The following is a 19192-nucleotide window of genomic DNA, read 5'->3' as shown; positions in this document are numbered from 1 at the left end:
CCCAACCTTTAGCTTTCCCTCGTTCGAGAAAGTACTCCAAACATGTCCGGATCCAGAGCTGGAGGCAAATGGATGGCCTCCTCTGTTAAGAAGAAGGACATCAAGGAGCTCCGGGAGGCCGGATACCTGGCCAAGGAGATCGCTCATCGACTCCCGGTCAAAGGACAGATCGTCCCTACTCCACAGCCCCATGAGAGGGTTGTGTTTCTCACACATTTTGTCCGCAGGCTGGGATTCCCTCTCCACCCGTTCGTCCGCGGACTGATGTTTTACTACGGGCTAGACTTCCATGACCTAGCCCCTAACTTCATTCTCAACATCACGGCATTTATTATCATGTGCGAAGCCTTTCTCCACATCCCACCTCATTTCGGCCTATGGCTGAAGACCTTCAATGTGAAGCCGAAGGTGGTGAGCGGTCAACAAGCAGAGTGCGGAGGTACCATGCTGGGCAAGATGCCTAATGTTACCTGGCCCGAAGGCTCCTTCACGGAGATGGTGAAGGGGTGGCAATAGGGGTGGTTCTACATCACCGAGCCGCGCGACACTAACTGGGCAGCGCCCCCCGAATTCCGATCCGAAATCCCGATGCGGCTCACCTCTTGGCAAGAGAGGGGCCTAACCTTGGCAAGAGAGGGGCCTAACCTGGGGTCCTTCGGACAAGCTGACTGGGCTCCAGAAGTGCGTCCAGAACATGATAGATAGGAAAATCAAGCTTGTAAACATGATCCAGGTCATGCTCGTTCATCGGGTCCTTCCGTGCCAACGCCGGACTTGCTGTCTGTGGGAGTACGATCCGGCCAAGCACCAGATGCTACTAGAGCTCTTCGGCACGACGCACGAAGACATCTGGAAAGTGCTCTTCAAGGCCGGTGAGACGCCACCGCCCACGACCGAGGATCGCGGGATCAGCTTAAAACGCCCGGCTAATGCAGTAAGTTCTTTCATGTTTTCAAGGTATACCCTTTACTAGCATATTTTGAGGAAAAAGCCTAAGCCTTCCTACCCATTTTTTCAAGCCTGGATCAAGGTAGCAGGGGGATTAACTGTCCGGCTCCGCTGCCCGAAGACCCAGAATTTGCATTACTGACGAAAATGCTGTTTCCATCACCTTATGAGGTGCCGGAGAAGACGGCCAAGAAAGCGGCCAAAGGGGCCCGGAGGGGCCCTCGCTGAAAAGGCGCTTCGGACGTGATGTCCGAAGATGAGACTCACTCTTAGTCCACCGATGATGATGAGGAGGAGGAGGAAGAAGATGGCTCCCTACCTGATGTGGGGAGGAAGAAGAGAGCGGCCTCCACGAACCTGGAGGCGAAGGCGCCCAAGAGGGGGAAAGGCTCCCTTGTGGATAACCCCGCGTGGGACGTCGATAGCAGTCCGGAGCGACCTCCCCGAACCAAGCCTCAGGCCGCATCGTAAGTATCAAAATCTTTATGCACGCCCAAATGTCTAGCATTTCCGCCTTGTAATATTGATATGTTTGAATCATGTTATTGCAGTCTGGCCCGGGACAGTTCTCCGCGATCTTCATCCGAAGGTTCGCTGCACCCAAAGGAGAGAGCCAGCATGTCACCGCCGCCTGCTTATTCTCCCTCCGCCAAGGGTTATGATGAGGGGGTGTCCCAAAGGACCTCCTCAGACCGGGGGAAAGTTCCGGAGATCATCAGGGTGGCGTCCCAGGATGACTCCCGGGACGCCAGACACATGGGGGCAAAAGCCCCTATGGAGACGGATAATATGGGCCGAGTTCTATTCGATTTCTAGCCGGAATCTATTCCGGAGTCCGGCGAACGGCTTTTCCCGAAAAGAGGGGGTGTACCGCCGGTGACCTCTGTCCAACCGGAGGCACTAGATCATCTACTGGAAGCGTTGCAAGGCGCCTCCATTGTGGATGAGCACTGTGCCCATATGGGTATGGTGATCGAAAAAGTCCAGTCCGCCAAAAACGGAATGACTAAAGCATGCGCTAGCCTTCTAACAGGATTTGAGGTGAGTAATGTAATTGTAAGAAGAATGTCACAGCATAGACAGTAGCCCCTGATGCTCTGTTTGGTGTCCGGAAAGAAAAAGACGAGCAGAGGATCAAAAATGATTTTCGCAGGAGTCTAACATAAGGTGTCTATGTGAATAAGCAGGCCTCGTTGCGGGCTGCTACCGCTCAAACCACGGAGGTCTCCGGACTGAAGCGGAAACTAGAGTGGGCCGAGGAAGAGCTCGGCCTCGTGAAGAAGCAGCTGGAGGATAAGCAAGGTATGCAGTAACCTGCGTGTATATTTAAGAGGAATAAATGGTTCAGGCTGACTAAAGTGTCATGAACTTTACTAGGGGCCACGACCGAGGTGGCGGCCCTCAAAAAGGCGTTAGCCGAGGCCGAAGAAAAAGCGGCCAAGGAACGTGCCGCGCGCGAAAAGCACGAGGCCAAGGTGAGTAAGGTTCAGCAAGAGCTCCAGGACGCCGTCAAGAAGTACGAGTCCTTGGAGCGTGATTCTAAAACACAAGAATCCGAACTTGCTAAGGCCTGCCAGAGCGCGCAAGATGCCCGAGCCGAAGCCTAGAGCGCCCTCCAGGAAATCCAGGCGGCCAAGAAGGTTGCGGCGGGTAAGGCTTTCACTATGCAAGGCAAGTACGCAAAGGAAGCGGTCCTTGTACTTACCCGAACTTGTGTTTTCCAGGGGCATTTATAGATCTGCCGCGTAGCGTATCATATGCTGCCGAGTTCTATCGGGCCAAAGAAGGGATGTCTACGGAGAAGCTGTTCTGGTCCCAATATCTTGGACCAGAACATCCGGTGCCCTTTAGCGACCAGTTGAAACAGCTGGTCGAGCTGCACAAGTTGGCCGAGTTAGCCATGAAGGACCTGATAGTCCGGATGTGGCCTGCCGAGCCCGTGCCCACGGCTACTTTGGACTTGTGAATCGGCTTGTGAGTGCCTGCCCACGGCTTGAAGTCGTGAAGCGGTCGGCCTGCATTGAGGGTGCACGGGTGGCATTCGCGCGCATCAAGATGCACTGGTTGAAGATGGATGCCAACAAGTTCATGACCGAGGGGCCACCTGAGGGCAAGGAGCATCGTCGACCCGAGCTGTATTTCGACGGTGTCCTGGAGGGATCCCTCCTTGTGGCGGAGCAATGTGCGAAGGACCTGATATTCCCATGAAAACATTCGGGTTGTCCTGTAATATGAAACAAGATCGGTATGTAATATGATGCTTGTGATTAAATTTTACCTCCTGTGCGGCCGTATATTAAAATCTGAGGGTTGACCAGTCGTCAGCTTCTGCCCCCACGTAGATAGTACGGGGGTGTTCGGGATAAATCTAAACACTCTTTACTCCACATTCTGGTCCTTAAAGGAGGTGTTTAGCGCAACGAACAAGGCAATCAAACTATACGGCCTTTATTACCCTCACTTAGCCATAGGAGTTTGACCATGAAAATTTCGGCGAAGCCCTTGGTGTTCGGAAGGCCGAACTAGGGGTGTTATACACGCCTAATCGGATAAAACTGATTCCTCGCATAAAGCGGAAAAAATCTCTAGGGATTTGAGATCTCTCGAACAGCTGACCAGCTCTCGCCGCATCATGATAGTCAGTTTTTGGCTTTCTCTACTGAGGTGCTCGTCCGGAAGAACCAGGACACAATGCAGTAGTTCTCCCTTTACTACCTTAGTCGATATAGCGGAACGTAAGGTAGCAAACACAGGAGCCGGGCAACCCAACTATTGACCAAAGACATTATTCGGAGCCGATGCATATAATGCTATAAGTACGGGGTGCCGAACTGTACTATGAAAGTGTTTGGACTTTTGTTGCCGTAATGCGGGGCGTGATGAAGCCCCTGGCGCCGTAATACGTACCAGAATGTACGCGTGCAACGAGTAATGAATACAAAGAAAAAAGGGGAAGATTAAGTAATAAACTGACGCTGCGCTTTATTTTTGTAATGTGATTAATACGTCGAGGCGTATTTGTACATGTAATACGATAAGCAAAAGAGGCTATTTAACATGCTAAGACCAAGTGCGAGCTGCGTGCGGGTATGTAAAATAGGAATAGCAATCGTTAACAGAAGCCACTTGGGGATTCCCTTGTACGCCAAAGCTCCTTGCCTCCTTGGCGTGTCCGATGAACGAGTTGTTCGAAGAAACTTCGAAAAGAGAGGAAAAAGCTGAAATTAGAAGAAAAAACGAAGGTGTGCGAATCCTGGGGTCGGTCGAGCCGCACTGTGGATCGCAAGCTAGCTATGCCTCCATCAATACCCATGGGATTTTGGCTGCGTAGTTATGCACGAATGTCACTACCTCGTCGGGATTGGGACTGAAGCCGAATTGTTAGTCGAACTCTTGGCGAGCCGAGCTGTCCTGTTGCAGTGTAGTCCGGACTTTCTTAGTGATGTCCAGGGGCTCGCCAGCCGGGTTATAGTTCTGCTTGAGAAGGCCGCTCTGTACTTCTGCTGCTAGGGCGGCTGTGTGCTCTTCTGTATGGAGGGAGCGTTCCGTGTTTCCATTGACTGTTATGATGCCGCGTGGACCGGGCATCTTGAGCTTGAGATAAGCATAATGTGGCACCGCGTTGAATCTGGCAAACGCGGTTCGTCCGAGCAGGGCGTGGTAGCCGCCGCGGAAGGGGACGATATCGAAGATTACCTCTTCGCTTCGGAAGTTGTCCGGAGAACCGAAGACCACCTCCAGCGTGATTGAGCCCGTACAACGGGCCTCTACGCCTGGTATGACTCCTTTAAAGGTAGTCTTTGTGGGCTTAATTCGTGATGGATTAATGCCCATTTTTACACACTGTATTCTGATAGAGCAGGTTGAGGCTGCTACCACCATCCATTAGGACTCGTGTCAGGTGAAATCCGTCGATGATTGGGTCGAGGACTAGTGCGGCCGAACCGCCATGACGGATACTAGTTGGGTGATCTCGATGATCAAAGGTGATCGGGAATGACGACCACGGATTGAATTTTGAGGCGTCTGGCTCTACCGCATAGACGTCCCTGAGTGCGCGCTTGCGCTCCCTTTTGGGGATGTGTGTAGCATATATCATGTTCACCGTTTTGACTTGAGGGGGAAACTTCTTCTGCCCCCCGGTGTTCGGCTGCCGGGGCTCTTCGTCGTCGTCCTCGCTTTGCGATCCCATTTCCTTGCTCTCGGTATTTAACTTGCTGGCTTGCTTGAAAACCCGGCAATCTCTGTTGGTATGATTGGCTTGTTTGTCTGGGGTGCCGTGTATCTAGCACGGACGATCGAGTATGCGGTCCAAGCTGGATGGTCCATCGCTGTTCCTTTTATAATGTTTCTTTCGCTGGCCGGACTTGGAGCCACTGAATCCGGCGTGAACTGCAGTGTCATCGGTGTTATCGCCATTACTTCAGCGTTTGTGTCTATTGCGTCGGGTCTTGCCGGTGCTGTTTTTTGCCTCAGAGGGGCCTGCCTCGTTGGCTGTGTTTTTACCACGAGCCAGCCAACTATCTTCACCCACGCAAAAGCGGGTCATGAGTGTCGTGAGGGCTGCCACAGACTTCGGCTTTTCTTGGCCGAGGTGGCAGGCGAGCCATTCGTCACAGATGCTATGTTTAAAGGACGCTAGGGCCTCGGCATCCGGGCAGTCAACTATTTGGTTCTTCTTGGTTAGGAACATAGTCCAGAATTTTCTGGCTGATTCTCCAGGCTGTTGGACTATGTGACTTAGTTCATCGGCGTCTGGTGGCCGGACATAAGTACCTTGGAAGTTGTCAAGAAAAGCTTCTTCCAAGTCCTCCCAGCTGCCGATGGAATTTTCAGGCAGGCTGTTTAACCAATATCTAGCTGGCCCTTTGAGCTTTAGTGGGAGGTATTTGATGGCGTGGAGGTCGTCTCCACAGGCCATATGAATGTGGAGAATAAAGTCCTCGATCCATACTACGGGATCGGTTGTTCCGTCGTATGATTCAATATTGACGGGCTTGAACCCCTTGGGAAATTCATGATCCATTACCTCCGCTGAAGTCCGCCTGCGTTTATCGGCCCGGGAGTGACTAGGTTTTTCACGTCCGAATAGGTAGCCGTCATCGCGAGTCGAAAAGCGTCCTCGCGATCCGTAGATTGATCTGGTATGTCCTACTCTACTGTCCAGGTCCTGCCGAAGGTCGTATGTATAGTCCCGAGCTGTTTTGTCTCTGTTTTTACGACGCGGTGGGGCGGGCTGTTGTTTAGCCTGAGTTGCCGTTTTATCCTGTAGGGTGGTCGGTCCGCCGCACTATCCTTCATAGTCTCTTACCATAAAAATTGCTGCATGTGCAGCAGCACCGACTATTAGAAATCCGCCAATCCACATGTGGTGTGTGAACAAGGAAAGTTGTGTATACCGCGTGGTGGTCGTTCCGTATTGCGCGAGGGAGGTATGGGCTCTGGCGCCTCCTCATCGAACTGAGGTAGTAGTCTGCGTTTTGGGTAACACTTGGTTGGACGCTTGAGGCCGTATTCTTCGGCTGCCAGGACATCAGTCCATCTGTCAATGAGCAGGTCTTGATCAGCTTGAAGCTGATGTTGCTTTTTCTTCAGGCTTCTTGCAGTAGCTATTAGCTGGCGCTTGAAGCGCTCCTGCTCGAGGGGTGCCTCAGGCATGATGAAATCCTTGTTGCCGAGGCTCTCCTCATCCTCGGAGAGTGGATGGTAACTATCGTCATCCGGGTCATTGGGCATGGCCTATTTATTAGGGTTAACTTGCCCATTGTCTTGTTCCTCCTATTCGGATGTTGCTCCCACAGGGTCTTCATTTTTTTCGGTGTCATCCGGAGTACTATTTTCTCCGGTGCCAGTTTTGCTATCTTTTGAGCGACGTGACTTAGAACGGCGTTTAGGGCGCCGGCGCTTGGACTTTGTCTTAGAAGGTTTATTCACAACTGGATCTTCTTTGTCATCGTCGCTAGACTTTTTAGGTGTGTCAACCATGTACACATCGTACGAAGAGGTGGTCGTCCAACGTCCAGTGATGGTGGGTCTTGGCCTTGCTCCTTGTCAGCATCGTCGTCCATACCGTCGATGTCTTCGGAGCCATAATCAAGCACGTCGGTTAAGTCCTCGACGGTGGCTATGAAGTGGGTGGCGGGTGGGAAGCGAAATTCTCCATCATCGACCTCTAGTTCGAAGCAGACATAGTTCGGTCGTGAGTCCCCCACCAAGGACAGGTTTTTAAATGAATTTAGCACATCACCCAAGGGCGAGTGTTGGAAGACGTCTGCGGCGCTGAACTCGAAGATCGATGACTGATCCAGCTCGGTGTCCGCAGGCGTACGGGTTTCAGAACTTATAGACGGAAACGAGTCCGGAATTCCGTTGACGCAGATATTCCCAAGTGTTGAGTCTGTGTGTGGCTCCAACACCGCGTACTTTGTGGCTTCGGATGGAGCGATCTGCTCCGGATCTAAGGCCGTAGTAGTTACATGAACCATCTCCTGAATATGGTTCGATGACAGATTTAAGTCATGTTCATCAGAGCGAGGGGGAGCGATCGCCGTGGTCTCAAATTCGTTGAAGATCAAGTCTCCACGGATATCTGTGACGTAGTTCAAGCTTCCGAATCTGACCTGGTGGCCAGGGGCGTAGCTATCGATCTGCTCTAGATGGCCAAGCGAGTTGGCCCGCGGTACGAAGCCGCCGAATACTAAAATCTGTCCAGGGAGGAAGGTTTCTCTTTTGACAATGTCACTATCGATGATTGAAGGGGCCATCAAACCTTTCATCGACGGCACAGTGGAACTCTCAATGAAAGCACCAATGTCGGTGTCAAAACCGGCGGATCTCGGGTAGGGGGTCTCGAACTGTGCGTCTAAGGTCGATGGTTACAGGAGACGAGGGACACGATGTTTACCCAGGTTCGGGCCCTCTCTATGGAGGTAATACCCTACTTCCTACTTGATTGATCTTCATGAATATGAGTATTACAAGAGTTGATCTACCACGAGATCGTAATGGCTAAACCCTAGAAGCCTAGCCTGTATGACTATGGTAATGAGTATATCCTTTCCGGACTACACCCTTCGGTTTATATAGACACCGGGGGGGGGTCTAGGGTTACATATAGTCAGTTTACATAAGAAGGAATCTTCATAGTTGATCACCAAGCTTGCCTTCCACGCCCAGGAGAGTCCTATCCGGACACGGGTACAGTCTTCAGCCTTCATGTCTTCACAGCCCACCAGTCCGGCCCATTTGATAATAGACCGGATGCCCGAGGACCCCTTAGTCCAGGACTCCCTCAAAGAGTAGGGGGTATGTAGGAGGAGGCAAGATCCTAGTTACGATGAGGTTGTGCATGCAAGATTTACGAGTTCAGGCCCTTCTTGGAAGAAGTAAAAGCCCTACGTCTCGGTGCCCGGAGGCTTGGTCGACTAGATTATGCGTGAGAGTTAAAGGGGGTGCCAACCCCTGTGCTAGAGGAGGGGGGTGGCCTATATAGAGTGCGCCAGGACCCCAGACATCCCACGTTACACATGGTTCAATATACATTAAGACAGGGCGTTACTGGTAACTCTAGCTATAAAGAGCTATAAATGATCTTTAATACTATAGAGTGAACGCCTGACCGTTGTCATCTTGTGTGGCTTTAGAGCTTCTGTCTCCGAGTGATACTTTGTGTACTCGAGTGACTCTTATCTTGGTCAAATGGAATTGGGGTACCAGAGTGAGATAGCTGGTCGAGTGGATTGCACTCCAAACTGATTTCAGTCGACATATTCTTTTGTACTTTGAATGTCTTTGACTCTAGGGCAGTGTCCTTGGGTAGGGCATCTAGGTCAGGCCTATGACCCTACCCTAGGTACATGTCATCGTCATTAGCCCCCGAATGGATCGAGGTCCGAGTTGAAGTTGGTTCCGACTCGACTCCATGCTTCGGAGGCATTTTACTGGAATCGGGGAGTCGTGCTGAGGCTTCAACTTCATTTCAGTCGTCTTGATCGATTCAGAGGTCGTCGAGTGAGTTATGGCGATAATATTCGAGTGTGTTATGGTGCAAAATCTTCGGTGCGATTGGTTACTCTGCGGTTCCCGGATCCCACGGGATTCGAAATTTTGGAGAGGCGCGCGGGCCGGAGTGTGCCGCTGTCATTAGAGTGGATAGACAGGGGCGCCTCGATCTTCACGCCACCTTTTTCGCCACGTATTGGTCGAGCGCCCGCTGCGGGATGTGATAAGATTGCTCGGGCCCACTCGTTAGCCACTCGGAAGCAACCTCATAAATAGCGCCCGAGTCGGTGCAACGTACAGTGCGCCCCAATCGTCCTCTTCTTCCTCTGCTTCTCCACTGTGTCCTCCACCACCCTTGTCATCTCTGCTCGCCCGTGCGCACTCCACTGCCATGGGGAAGGACAAGTCGGCTGCCTTAGAGCGCTCGAAGAAGGCGGCGACGGCGGCGAAGGGCAAGAAGATGAGTCGGGGGTCGTCGCCGAGGTCCGGTTTGCCGCCTGGTTGGATCCAGGGGGACTGGATTCAATCCATGATCCAAAAAGAAGACTTGGAGGATCTGGCCGGTGCAGACTTGGTTGCTCATGGATCTTGGAGGTTGCCGGGGAGCGAGACCCAGCCTCAGCCGCAGGAGGGTGAGTATGTCCTCCTCGCAACCCATGTTGACCGCGGTTTCACTCTGCCTTCGCATCCTTTTTTCCGGGGTTTCTTGAACTTTTTTGGTGCCCAGATTCATCACTTTTCCCCCAATACCATCACATATCTTGCTGCATACGTCTCTTTGTGCGAAAACTTTATGGGCTGCTACCCGCACTGGGGTTTGTTCAAACACATCTTTACCTGTCGATCCCAAACTGTGAAGAAGGAAAATCCGACTGATGCAAAGACGCACGTGATCCAAATGTGTGGGGGTTTAGGGATTTAGACGAGGGGTAGAAGCACTTTTCCTCGTATGACCCTTCCCGAGTCGGTTAGGGGGTCGCAGTCGACCTGGTTCTACTGTCATGATGTTCCGACTCCTGGTCAGTCGACTGGTCTTCCTCCTTTTACCATGGATCGAGTTCGCCAACCTACTTCATTGATTGTGACCCCAGAAGAGAAAGGCGAGGTGTCTGTTTTAGTCGACCGAGTCATTCAACTAGTCTGTGAGGGTGTAACTGGTATGGATTTGTTGGAAGTGTTTCTCAGTCGATGCATCCAGCCTCTCCAGGCCCGTGATCAACCGGTGTGGATGTACTGGGGCACTGATGACACTGCTCGGGTCCACCCGGAGGAGGTCACCGAGGAGACGGTGGCACAGTGGCTGCGGAGCATCACTAGAAATAAAGAAAAACCCCAAGGGTCCAGAAGAGTTGCACCATTCGACGCCGACAATGAGCCGGACAAGGTCTGGCTTTTGTTACCGAGTGTCTTTTTATTCTGATTTGCAACTGTCCTTGAATCTGATTGATGCTTGTTTTACTCCTATCTTGCAGATTTATACTAAATGGGTTGAACAAATTGAAGAGCACTTTGAACTTGCTCCCTCTCTCTTGGGCTTAAAAACTATCCAGCTAAAGGTTGTGGCTAATAAAAATTGTTTTGTCAAAAGAAGGGCTAGTGATTTGGAAGGAGAACTTTGCACGAAAGCCTTTGGAGGGTGCACCCTCTCTCTCTGTTAAGGTTCTAGTAAGTTGGTTTAACTTTATTGTGCATCTCCTAATGACACCAGACAAGTTTAATTGGACTGTCAATATGCTCAAATCTCCTTTATGGGAATTACTTGCTGGAGTTGAGGGCATTGAGGACTCTATTCTTTTCCACATACCTGATAAATGTTTAACAACACAGGCTCCTATCTGCGAGCAGGCCATGGTTGATCCAGAGCAGTAGGACACAAACAAAGAAAATGCTGGTGATTCTTCAAACCAGCAGGACCTGGATTCCCTTGCCCTGCTCCAAACTCCAAAAAGAGAAGGGGGGAAAGACACCTCTAGTGGAAACTGAGGTAAGAAGAAGTGACAGAATTTAAAAAGATAATGCTGGATTTAAAAGAGGATCATGCTCTAATAATAAGTGTCTTCCTTGTAATGTTGTCCCCCCAATTGCTTAGAAATCTGTGGTTAAAAATCTCACTACCTCCTTATGCAAGGTGGCTGATCAAGAGATAGGGGAAAAGATTTCTAAGAAGCCCAAGAGGAAGGTGGGAGAAGAATTGGCTGGGGTACTCCCAACCAATGAGAACATGAAGGACTCTTCAAGTGTTTAGATGATCATGATCTATGCTTCATTAGTAGTGAGGGAGGGGGTTAATAATTTGTCATGTATTCCTCTGATTCCTTTTGGATGTTCTAGACAGTTATGTGCCGTGTGGACATGTTTTGTTAACTCATGATGTGATACCTGTGCAACTTGCTACCTTATTTCTTTTAAGAAGACTGTTTCCAGGATGATGGGGTTGTTGTATTTGCTGAGGGTGCATGCTCTGCTGTATTGTCTGTCCTGCATGCTGTGGTTTGGCCAAGTGATGGTGCTTGGTCTCTAGATATGCCTTCCAAATCCTTCCCATGAATAATCAAAACAGAAGCTATAATATTTTGAACTCGAACATCAGAGGGATCAACTCACCTGACAAATGGCTTGCTCTAGGACAAAAAATAGAGGAAAGTGCCTGTGCCATTTTATGCTTACAAGAGACCAAGAGGGAAAATTTTGATGCTGCTTACATCAGAAACTTTTGCCCTAACAGACTAAATAAATTTGCTTTTCTTCCTTCAATTGGGGCCTCTGGAGGGCTTTTAATCACCTGGCATGGGTCTCTCTTTGAGGGAGAAGTTATTTTTCAAAACAGATTCTCCTTATCAATTAACTTCACAAGTCCTGTCAAATTAATCTTGGATCCTCACCAACATTTATGGTCCTGGTGAACAAGCAGACAAAACTGAGTTCATTAACTGGTTTTCCAATATTCATATGCCCCTGGACACTAATTGGATTCTAGTTGAGGATTTCAACTTCGTTAGAGCTCCCACTGTAGGAACAGACCTGGTGGAGATGTTAATGAGATGCTTCTTTTTAATGAATCCATCAATAATCTTGGATTAATTGAACTCCCACTTCATGGCAGAAAATTCAGCTGGAGTAATATGCAACAGAGCCCTTTGTTGGAAAAATTGGATTGGTTCTTTACTTCTGCTTCTTGGATGACCTCATTTCCTGACATAGTTGCAATGCCACTCTCCAGGCCCATCTCAGACCATCTCCCTTCTGTCATAAAAATTGGTACTACTATTCCAAAGGCAAAGGTTTTTAGATTTGAAAACTACTGGTTAAAACACTGTGACTTCAAAGATGTGGTCACTACAGCTTGGAATATACCCGTGGGTAATCTTGATGCAGCCAAAAGTTTAAATGCCAAGTTCAAAAACTTGAGAAGGGCTCTTAAGCTATGGGCTAGAAATCTTTCTTGCCTTAAGGCAAAAATTGTTGCAATAAATGAGGTGATTCTCCTACTTTATTTGTTTGAGGAATTCAGGGACCTAGGAGACTTTGAATGGAACTACAGGCAGATTCTCGAAGATCTTTTGCTCATTCTTCTTAAAATCAAAAGATATACTGGAAGCAGAGAGGAAAGATCAAAGGTGTCAAATTTGGTGATGAGAACACAATTTTTTCCATACAAAGTCCTCTATTAACTTCAGGTATAATCACATTGCAATGTTGAAAAATGAAGACCAGGTGGAAATTACTGACCATGCAGGGAAAGTAGCTCTTCTGTGGAATGTTTTCAAGAAAAGATTAGGTCAATCTGAGAAAGCCACAATGCACTTTGATCTGAATACATTATATCAGCATCAAGCTGATCCTTCAGACTTTGAACAACTGGAAATTCCTTTCACTAAAGAAGAAATCAATAAGGTGGTCAAGCACTTACCTTCAGACAAGTCACTTGGGCCTGATGGATTTAACAATGAATTCTTCAAGAATTGCTAGGACATTATAAAACCTAATGTTACTAGACTGATTCATGAGTTCTATGTAGGGCAAATTTCTCTGGAGAGCATCAACACTTCCTTGAGCACTTTAGTCCCAAAGGAGCCCACTCCAACTACTTCAAAAGATTTCAGGCCTATTTCCTTGCTAAACTGTTGTTTCAAGCTCATCACTAAACTTCTGGCTAACAAATTACAAAAGGTGATTCTCAAAATGGTCCACATTAACCAGTATGGTTTCCTAAAGGAAAGAGCTATTCATGATTGTCTTGGATGGGCATATGAGTACCTACACCAATGTCACAAATCAAAAGAAGAACTGGTTGTGTTGAAGTTAGACTTTGAAAAGGCTTTTGAATTAACTGAGCACACAACAATTATTGAAATCCTCAAAGCAAAGGGATTTGGAGATAGATGGATTGGCTGGATTAAAATGTTATTCACCTCTGCCTCATCTCAAGTGCTTCTCAATGGAATACCTAGGAAAAAGTTTTACTGTCTTAGAGGAGTAAGACAAGGCGGGCCCCTCTCCCCCCTTCTCTTTGTGCTTGCTGCTGACCTTCTCCAGTCAATCATGAATAGAGGAATGAACTTGGGTCTCCTCACACCACCTTTGCAAGTTCACTCGTGTCCAGATTTTCCTATAGTGCAATATGCTGATGACACATTGATTCTCATGCAGGCTGATGCCACACAGCTCCACTGTCTCAAAGCCTTACTTAATACCTTTGCTGATGCCACTGGTTTAAAGGTCAATTACAACAAATCAAACCTCATCTCAATAAATGTGAATGATGATAAGATGGAAATCTTGACATGCACTTTGAACTTCAAGAAGGGCTCATTCCCCTTTAATTGCCTTGGCATGCCACTATGACTTTTCAAACCAACAATGGAACAATGTTTGCCTTTACTGAGCAGAGTGGATAAGAAACTGGTGGGTCTATCTTCATTTATGACTCTTGCTGGCAGGTTGCTTCTGGTCAAATCAGTTCTCAACTCACTTGTTATCAATTTCATGGGTTGCCTTGATGTGCCTGTAACTATCAAAACTCAGGTTATCAAATACCTAAGACATTGTCTTTGGAGAGGACCATATTTAGAGGATCACAGGCCTGCTGTGGTAGCTTGGTCCACTGTCTGCAGACCAAAGAGTCAGGGTGGCCTTGGAGTGATGAACATTTTTGTGCAAAATCAAGCATTGCTTCTCAAGAGCCTCCACAAATTTTACAATAGGGAAAACATCCCATGGGTTAACCTCATTTGGGAAGCTTACTATGATAGTGGCATTCTCCTAGGGCAAAATGGGAAGGATCTTTCTGGTTGAAGTGCAATCTGAGACTCATTGACAATTATAAATCCATGGCAAGATGCTCAATTGGACATGGTAAAACTGCCCTGTTTTGGTCTGATCTTTGGCATTCTGCTTGCCTGAACCAATCCTTCCCTCACCTTTACTCCTTTGCAAAAGACCAGCACCTTTCAGTGCAGAGGGTGCTACAGTTTGAATATTTGGAAGACTTGTTCCACCTGCCACTTACTGCGGAAGCTTTCATGGAATTTGAATTGATGGAAGAGATTTGTGACAGCTTAAAAAGATCTGAATTCAGAGATCACTCAGATTCATGGAGCTACATGTGGGTTAATAATACCTTCTCTGTGGCCAAGGCTTACAAAATTCTGATAGGAGTTAAAATTGTGCCAGCACAATTAATTGGATTTGGAAGAGTTCTTGCCAGCCAAAGCACAAAGTATTTTTTTGGAGACCGCTCCATGATAGACCGAATACCAGGAATCGACTCAGGGGGAAGACATTTCATTTGGATAACTACAATTGTGCTACCCTTAACTGTCAGCAGGAAGAAACACTCCAATACCTTTTCTAGACTTGTCCTTTTGCTTCAGAATGTTGGGACATCATCTGCCCAAACAGACAAAGAAATTTAACCATCATGGAAGCACTTCCAGACCTAAGGGGTAATTTGCAACAACCATTCTTCATGGAGATCATCATCATCGCTTCATGGGCCATTTGGTTAATTAGGAATGATAATATATTCAAAAACAACCCTCCCAGCATTGACAGATGGAAATTCTTCTTCCAATCATAGCTCCACCTGCTTAAATTCAGAATCAAGGGAAATATGCTGCTGCTTTCAATAGTTGGCTGGACAATCTTATCTTGTAATTTTCTCTTTCTTTGTTTAGCAGATTAGTGTAGTTTTTGCTTTTTTGGCTTATCTCAAGCCTTGTAATATGTGTACTCTTTGCTACACTTAATAATAAAAAATTGCAGCAGGGTTTTGCCCTACTGTGTATAGTAAAAAAAGGCACTGCCCAAGATCAAGGTGGATGTTCCTGTTGCCTCTGCGTATGTGTTTCTCCTCTTTGCTTTTGCTTCGCTTGGGAACTTCTATGTTATTGTCAACTGATTCCCTTGCTTGGCCGAGTGAATTTTGGAACTTTTAGTGCTTCTACTTCTTGGATGTCCATGAATATTGACAAGGAGCAAGATGACGAGGAGACTGCAGATGCGGCCACTTCTAGAGCGGGTATGACTCTACAATCTTGTCCTCACTTTGTCAATTGTCACTACAAAAAAATACACTTCCGTGATGATACGTGTTTGTCACAGTAGGTCACGTTTTCTGTCATGCATGTACATCCATGACAATTTTATGACAGAATCAAGACAGCCATACCTGTGCTGTCGTAGAAGTGTTCCATGACATTACCAAAATTATCATCACAGAAGTGTCCACTTCCATGACGATAAATCACGCGTCATAGAAGTGCTTTCGTCAAGGGTGACCGACACGTGGCATCGACCGTAACGGGTCGCTGTTAAGCTATCGGGTCCGGTTTTGGATACAATAACCCGTTAACAGCCCGGACCAATGGGGATTTTCCACGTGTAAAATTCTCATTGGACGGAGGAACCACGTGTCGGCTCACCGTTGGGATAGATGTCATCCACTCATTGGACAGGAGGCGCCTATGATAGATCGACACATGGCACGGCCCAACAGTGGCCCATTTCGGTGAAAAAGGCCGGCCCAGTAAGAATTAGCTGGTCGGCCCATATAAGGCCTACTTGTGTCATGTCCATTTAATCCCACGGCCCATACGAGATGTGCCAATACGGCCCGTCAACGGCCCGTTAACGATTTGACACCATTGCAGCCCATCGTCAGTTCGAGCCCGTTAACAGCCCACTATATATTTGGGCTCAATATCGGCCCGATGTGGTTTCGGCCTATTAACGGCCCATTCAAGGGATGGGCCAATTTTCAAGATGTACATCTTTCGGCCTTTTAGCGACCCATTTAAGTGTTGGGTCAATTTCCGGCCCGGTGTGTCTTTCAGCCTGTTGACGGCCCATAAGTGAGTTGGGCCATTAGCAGTCGAACCTGAGTTTTGGCCTTTTAATGGCCCATGCTCTTCATGGTCCAATACCAGCCCGGTTTCTCTTTCGTCCTGCTAAAGGCCCACAACACAGTTGGGCCATTTATAGTACGACCTGACTTTTGGCCTCTTCCCGGCCCATGCTCTTCATGGTCTAGTATGAGCCCGCTGTCTCTTTCGGCCTGCTAAAGGCCCACAATATAGTTGGGCCATATGTAGCCCAACCTAGTATCAGCCTGTTAACGACCCGTGAAATCAAATGGGCCCGCCTGTTGCCCGCTTCGATGTCGGCCTGTTAACGACCCGGGAGGTAAGAGGGTCGACCATTAACTTTCGGCCTGGTAACGGCCCATTCACTTAATGGGCCCTTTAACTTAATGGGATCATTAACTTAATGGGCCCACTAAAGTTTGTACATGTCTTTACGCCCAATTAGATAATTTGAGCCCATTACGACGAGCAATTATGCACATGACCAAAACCGATCAAGCAAAGGTACGGCATATAGGGAAAAATGTTGCACATCCAGCATATATTACAGGAAATTACATCCACTGGGCAATCAAAGATTGATGCCAGTGCAAATAAATGAACAGAACCTAACGATCTACAACGTCACAATCTGCAACCTCAGCGCGGATGACGCCCATAAGCATGTGGGCAAGTTCTTGCTGCTTTGCTACACTGTCTCTGAAAACATTGATCAGTTGTTCTTGTGCACGAATGTGCACCTCTGATTCCTCCACCATTTCCATCATTGCTTCAGCCATTAATTAGTTCACAAACATACATTTTTTCCATTGCATTCGAGACAGAGGAAACTGAACAGATTCAGATGCCGATTTTGGCAGGCTTGTATTATTGATAGTGGAGAGTGTCTCGACCACTGCATCATAACATAAATTAGGAGGGGAACCGAACAGATTAATCAATAGTTATTGCCATATTACCTGGCCTAGATTTATTGGAAAGAAACAATGGGGTTGCCTTGTTGTTTTCAGAGTTTGTCTTCTTATCTTCAGCAGCCTGCACCAAATTAACACACTAGCATTGCTATCATTGGTCAGGTCAGATAATAGGAAAGCAACATTGACACAACGAACGTTTGGGCAACCAGACCACACCAGCCAACACCAAATTAACACAATATGGCACATCTATCATCAGCCAGGTAAGGTAATACGAAAGCAACATCGACACAATGAATGAATGGGCAACCAGAGCAGCACTATAATTCAGTAATGTGCATTATATGAGATAGTGCACTCATGCAGCTCAGTATGCAAAACTACCAGGCAGTTTTCCTTACAAAAACAATATTGTCGCCTTTAACATTTTGCTACAACTGAATTTAGATCAGATAAAGGTTGGATTCACACCGATTAACAAAATACATGCTGATGTAAAAATATAGTGATATACAGCAGGTACTTACATCAGCATTGGAGCACAGAGAATTCCCGCAAGATACTTTCCTCGAATACGATCCCAGTACAGAAAGTCTTCTATCCTTTAAGCTTATTTTCTAAAAGAGAGATGGGTAAGAAACATGTAGAAAATATGATCAGAACGCTATAAAATTTCATGATGCGAGGATACGCACACGCTTCTTAGAATGGAGTTGACATATTTTTGCTGGACTGGAGTGGACTAGTTCTTTGGCCACTAGAATCTGCTTATTATCAGTGGGAGTTGGGTTTCTCTGTGCTGGAGCAGTATCTATGAAAACTGGAGTTGGTTTATTATCTCCTGGCGTTTGGATCTTTTGCAAAGACCTAGTTTGTAACCCTTCAGATTCTAACATAGCCGTCTTCCCCTTGCATGCCTTATATAGAAGAATGGTGCTTCAATTATAAAACATGCTACAGCAGAGATGGAATAGGTACCGAAAAATAGAATGGCATGACATATTGACATGTACTCCCTCCATCCGGAAATAAATGGATGGGTCTAGGCGTATTTCAGTTCTAGATACATCCAGTTTTTATCCATTTCTGTGACATGTAATCCGGACGGAGGGAGTATGATGTAAGAGCAGGGGATACGACAGGACAACAGTGTAAAAAAACACTACCTGAATGTAAAACTGTATGCTAGCGGGATACATTACAGAAAAACACTAAGGCAACATATGCGTGTATGATTGGGAAACTAAGATGTCATTGCAAGAGACCACTAGAACAACACTTCAATGTAAAAAAAACATGGTATGGTAGACAGATGAAGTACATACTCATGAATAACAATGCATAAGATATTGAGAAGCATGATGTCCAAACTAAGCGGATGGCATTGCGATAGAGTAGAATGACAGTACTTGAATTTGAAAACATGTTATCATTAATGGAATAGGTACTGAAAAACAGGAAGGCATGCCATATTTACATGCATGATCAGCAGGCGAAGCACAAGGCATTGCAACAGAGTAGATGCACTCCAGGACATTATATGCATGTTGTACCCATATCAAGGGCCAAGTTAGAGCAAGGACCTTATGGGGTGAATAGGATTCATCATCTTTCTGCAAGTCTTGAGAAGAACTGCCTTTACATGTTCCATCATATTGGGTATCATTGACGTCAAGTTTGTTGGCCGTTACATTGCTCCGTGAGGTTCTTGTGGATAAATTAGTGTGTGCAATTATATCTGACATGCATGGAACACAACTAGTAGTTAGATTTATGTAATGAGTGCCTGTAGGAGACGACATAAATAGTAGGACTAGGGTTAACTAGCAGCAACAGGTCTCAAAAACTAAAGGGAGAACACAGATGAAAGCTACAGAATATGTATCGTTTGTACTCGAGATTAACTAGACGGCACATAAAAGTATTAAAGAACAACATAGGTTATACTAGAAGTGGTATAAT

Source organism: Triticum aestivum, chromosome 4D (assembly GCF_018294505.1).
Source record: "Triticum aestivum cultivar Chinese Spring chromosome 4D, IWGSC CS RefSeq v2.1, whole genome shotgun sequence".
Lineage (NCBI taxonomy): Eukaryota > Viridiplantae > Streptophyta > Magnoliopsida > Poales > Poaceae > Triticum > Triticum aestivum.
Note: the sequence above shows the minus strand (reverse complement) of the source record.